The following is a 5,647-nucleotide window of genomic DNA, read 5'->3' as shown; positions in this document are numbered from 1 at the left end:
GACAAAAGCATCGTTAACCAAAGAGACTGGCCAAAAGATTGGGCACTAGTAAAAGCAAATCAAACACTAAGAGGTATTGGAGTGGCCACAAGTCCAGACCTTAGTGCCTCTTCATTAGAGTAAGAGGATGAAGAGGGACATAGGGGAGTCTTCCAACCTTATGTGCATCCCCTTCCCGTAACGCTCTGGGGACGAGACGTCTTGGAACAAATGGATATTGTGATAACCACAGAGAAATTATATAGTGATCCTGCAAAGCATATAATGGAGAATATGGGATATAAACCAGGAGAAGGACTAGGAAAGCAAAGGCAAGGAGACCCTAGGCTACCATCTATGGGGGGCCAGGGTTTTTTCCAGTGGCCACTGGGGCAATAAGAATTAAATGGAAGGATGATACGCCTCGGTGGGTGCCTCAGTGCCACTGACAAAAGAGAAGTTGATGGCAGCTAGAGAACTTGTCCAAGACCAATTGAAGGAGGGTCATTTGCGTGAATCCACATCTCCTTGGAATACTCCTATATTTGTCATAAAGAAAAAGTCAGGTAAGTGGAGGCTGTTGCATGATCTCAGGCAGATAAACGAGCAAATGCAGATAATGGGACCCATTCAATTGGGACTTCCCATAGTCACTGCATTGCCAAAAAATTGGCTGTCCTTAGTTATTGACATCAAAGACTGCTTCTTCTCTATACCCCTATACTCAGAGGACACAGAAAGGTTTGCATTTACCCTCCCATCTGTTAATCATGCCGAGACTGATCAAAGATATGAATGGGTTGTCCCCCGCAAGGGATGGCCAATAGTCCTACAATGTGCCAATTGTATGTCAGCAATGCCCTTCAGTCTTTTCGAAAAAGATTCACATATATTCATTGTTATTATTACATGGATGATATTTTACTTTGTGGAGAGGATCCGCAGACACTCCCTGAGGCATTGACTTACATGCAACAACAGCTTGCCACATGGGGGCTAGTAATCTCCCCTGAGAAAATTCAAGCAGGAAACCTGAAGGAATATTTAGGTCTGAGGGTTTCAGACACGATGATATCAGCCCAGAAAATGAACATACGAAAGGATCACCTTAAAACCCTAAATGATTTCCAAAAACTCCTAGGAGATATTAACTGGATAAGACCATATATTAAAGTCACCACAAGTGAATTACAACCTTTATTTGATATTCTACGTGGGGATCCAGGTTTAGATTCTCCTAGATCCCTCACCCCCGAGGCTGTTAAGACTTTAAATTTGATTGAAGAGAGAATGCCTAATACTACTGCAGATAGATGTAACCTTGCAGATCCAGTGATGGCTATAGTCATTCCATCGCCAGGCTCACCTACAGGAGTGCTATGGCAAGGAGGGCCTCTACAGTGGGCTTACTTACCACATAATCTCTCCCGTGCTGCTACTATATATCCAAATGCTGTTGCTAGCTTAACTGCCAAAGTCATAAGGATGTGTCTTAGCATTCTTGGACGGTTACCTGATACTTGCATTATTCCCTGTGATAAGGGTCAAATGAATATCCTTGTAAATTCCAATGATAACTGGGCTATCTTAGTAACTTCTTACCCCGTAAAGTTTGATAATCACTATCCTTCTCATCCTCTAACTGACTTCTGTAAAGAAACATATTTCATATGGCCAAAGGTATGTCGCTTAGAACCTTTGGCAGGAGCTACCACTGTTTTCACTGATGGGAGCAAAAACGGGACAGGTGCTTACGTTATAAATGGACACGTAACACCTGTGGTTGTACCAGCAAATACAGCACAAAGGACAGAATTGCTGGTAATTACTGTGGTCCTACAGTCATTTGCCGACACCCCTCAACATAATGTCAGACAGCAAATATGCAGTCGCTGTTACTCGCTCTATAGAAACAGCTATTATTTCTCCATCTCAATCTCCCATCTCCTTATTGTTATCAGACTTAAGGAGCGCTGTAAGAGCCCGATATGCACCCTTTTATATTGGCCATATGAGAGCTCACTCGGGGATGCCTGGACCAATGACAGAAGGTAACAACTTGGCAGATGCAAATGCTAAGTTTGATCTCTACTGTACTATAGAAGAAGCAAAGCACTATCAAAAATGGCACGTGAACCCTGATACCTTGAAAATGTGTTTTAACATATCCAGAGCAAACGCGCGGGAGACTGTGCGAAGCTGTGGTAATTATTCTGTACATCTTCCAATGCCCTCATGGGGTGTTAACCCTAAAGGCTGCTCCCCAATCATTTGTGGCAGATGGATGTGACACATGTTCCATCCTTTGGACTTCAGAGATACCTGCATCTGTCCATAGATACTTGCTCAGGAATAGTAACGGCCACACCACTAAGAGGAGAAAATGTTAAAAATGTAATAACCCATTGTTTACGAAGCTTTGCATGCTGGGGTGTACCTAAAAGTTTGAAAACAGATAATGGGCCTGCTTATACATCTAAAACATTCAAGAGCTTTTTTAGCCTGCTACGGTATTCAACATAGCACAGGAATCCCTTATAATCCACAAGATCAAGGAATAGTTGAAAGAGCCCACTTAACCTTCAAGACCACATTACAAAAAATAAAAAGAGGGGGAGTAGGGGAAGAATACACCACCCCCAGAGATCTCACCAATTTAGTAACATTTATTTTAAATTTTCTGACGCTAGATACAGATGGCCTGTCCGCCACAGAAAGGCACTGGGGCCAGCATAAGCAGTCACAGATGATGGTTAAATGGAAAGATATCCTTACCGGGATATGGAAAGGCCCGGACCCGGTGCTCCGGTGGCACCGAGGGTCTCTCTGTGTTTTTCCACAGGATGCTGCAACTCCAGTGTGGGTTCCTGAGAGGCTCACGAGGATGGTGGCAGTGGAGCCTGTGGATGACGATGGTGATGATCCTGAGCCAGGACAGCACAATAGAGGCGAGCCAACGACAGATGTGGGCACTGGTGAAGGCCTGGCCTGTCCCGGTGCCACTGACAAATGAGTCGGAGATCCTCCCTCCTATCCTCGCCACCAATGCTACTACCAGCGTGCCTTGGGTGACAGGTGCTGGTTGTCTGAATGTTGGAACAGCTCGACAGGGGACTCTGCTTTGATAACAAGAATACCAACATACATTCCTATGCCGGTGTTGGTTAACATAGACGAGCTGCCTGTGTTGCTGCGACCTAGAAGGGACTTTGGAATTACAGCCGCAATTGTGGCCGCAATAGCAGCTTCGGCAGCTGCAGCCACAGCAGCAGCTATAGCCCTGACTACATCTGTACTGACTGCCGCAGCAGTCAACAATGTGACAGGACAACTAGCAGAGGCATTGGCTACCCAGGAACAGATCAATGGACACTTACATGCAGGGATCCTAATTGTAAATCAGAGAGTGGACTTGCTACAAGAACAAATGGAGATTCTAGAGGGACTTCTGGCGGTGGGATGTATAAGCAATATGAAGGGAATCTGTGTTACGCCAGTAGAGTATCATAACTTCACCAGAGCTGCCAATATCTCCAAAGAGTTAGGAAAAATGCTCAATGGGACTTCGTCCGCCAAATTTCATAACCTTACGCAGCTGCTTAGATCCCAAATTGTAAGCCTAAATGCCACCAAAGTGTCCCTGGCTTCCGTAGGAGAATGGGTTAAATTGATTCAAAGCTCATTGACCTTCCTGAAGGAATGGGCAGGCATAGGAGTATTTTGTGCTCTTATGGTGGGAGTGTCTATATTTATGCTAAGATACCTCTGCCATCTAGGCCGCCAACAACGACAACAATGAGATATGATTGTACAAGCTATGATGGCCCTCGAGGATGGTACCTCCCCCCAAATATGGCTCAGCATGCTGGACCGGTAGTCAAAGACGGTTAAGACTGGTCCCACATCCATAGCAACCTAAGACAGGGGCTCCTCGACCAGGGGGAGTACCCAATGATGGGTAAGCATGGAAGGTGAGGATCAGCAACCTAAGACAGGCACAGTCCCTGCCATATATGTAAAAGAAAAGGGGGAGCTGTCGGGGGCAGCTACGTACATAATATGCAACATGGCGCTTGCGCCTGCGGCCAGGCAGAGGACCTGCACACCACCTGAAAGATGATTGGCTATGCCCAGAACAGGAAGCCCGTGGACACTGCGAGCTTTCTATCATGCTAAGCGTTGATCAGGCTTCCTTTCATGTGTACAGTCTGCTGATTGGAGGAGAGGGGATATAAATAGGGGTAAACATCCGGGTAAGGGGAGAACAATAAAGATTCGCAAGCTTGTCACTTGCGAGTGTCTCCGGGTCGTTCTTGCTGGCGAGAGCGACACGCCTCACTAAGTGCTTCTCCCAGCAGTCACATTAAATGTTCTTGCCCACATTTTTCCCACTCTCTCTGCCTCCTGGACTTGGTTGGTGCCTGCCTGTGCGGCCGTGCAAGGTGTGCTGGCCTCCTGTTACTAGGGAAAACATCCTCCTTCATAATGGACATTTCCATGCGTACACGTCTTACCACACCTGATTAAAACAAATCCCTTTTAAAACCCAGGTCATGCAGGGTTTCGAGACAGAAGAAGAATTACAGGATTCTTACTAGACAACCAAGAGGAAATGCCCAGCCTGCGCTTGAACCGGTGAGTCTAGCGCTCATAGAAGAGGTCAGAAGTAGGGCTGTGAACACAGGGATGGTTAAACCCACAGGACTAATAAGATCACCCATGAAGAGTATAAACCGAGAAGAGAATTGCAAGGATCTGCCCCTCTGATGAAGAAGACTGATAGAGCTGAGAAGGCTGAAAGCGGCCACTGAGGTAGGAGGAAAACTAGAATTAGGGAATCATGAAAGTCACATTTTTAAATATTTCACGAAAGAATGATCAACTACATTGAGGGCCATCAAGACTGAGTGAAAGAGGGTAGAGTAATGTGTTATTTATTGCTATGCAACAAACCACCCCAAAACTTAGTGGCCGAAAACGAGGGTTCATTTTTCATGGTTCTGTGAGTTGACTGAGCTCATTTGGGTAGTTCTGCTTTACACAGCCTAACTAGTCATTCCTGGGGCTGCATCCAGCTGGGAGCTCAGCTGGGGCTAGAACATCCGAGATAGCTATCCTCATCCCCCAGGGTCTCTGTGGCTGCTCGTCACTTCGTAGTCTGTCCTGAGCTTCACAGTGTGGTGGGTGGCAGAATGGTAAGAACAAAGACTGGTGGGGGTTGAAGCATGAATGGGCAGTGAGAGAAACAGCCAATGAAGATAGTATCTGCAGGAAGTTTTACTGTAAAAGGAAACAGAGGAGGTGGTGGTTAACAACTGACCTTCCCAGAGGGAGGAGGGGGATGTGGGGTCCAAAAAGCTTTTTGTCCATATTCTGTTCTAAGACGAGGCAAAAATAGCTAATGCATAGCTTCCTTCTGTATAACTTACCCAGTACGGAGATCGTTGATGTTACGTGAATCATTGGTTGGGGCTGGGAGAGGGCCAGGTTGAGGACAGTATACTAGAAGAACCTGGCTTGGGCAATTGAAGATTGGTGAGGCTGTTCACTGAGTAGCCTGCTTGCTACTGAACGTGGGATTTGGGATCTGATACAGAAGTGTAAGGTGTCCACCAGGTGGAGTTGATCTGGAGTTTGGGAACCAAGCCTGGAGCTTGTGTTCTGTTGG

Source organism: Mustela nivalis (assembly GCF_964662115.1).
Source record: "Mustela nivalis genome assembly, chromosome: 12".
Taxonomy (NCBI): domain Eukaryota; kingdom Metazoa; phylum Chordata; class Mammalia; order Carnivora; family Mustelidae; genus Mustela; species Mustela nivalis.
This window is presented reverse-complemented; position numbering follows the sequence as displayed.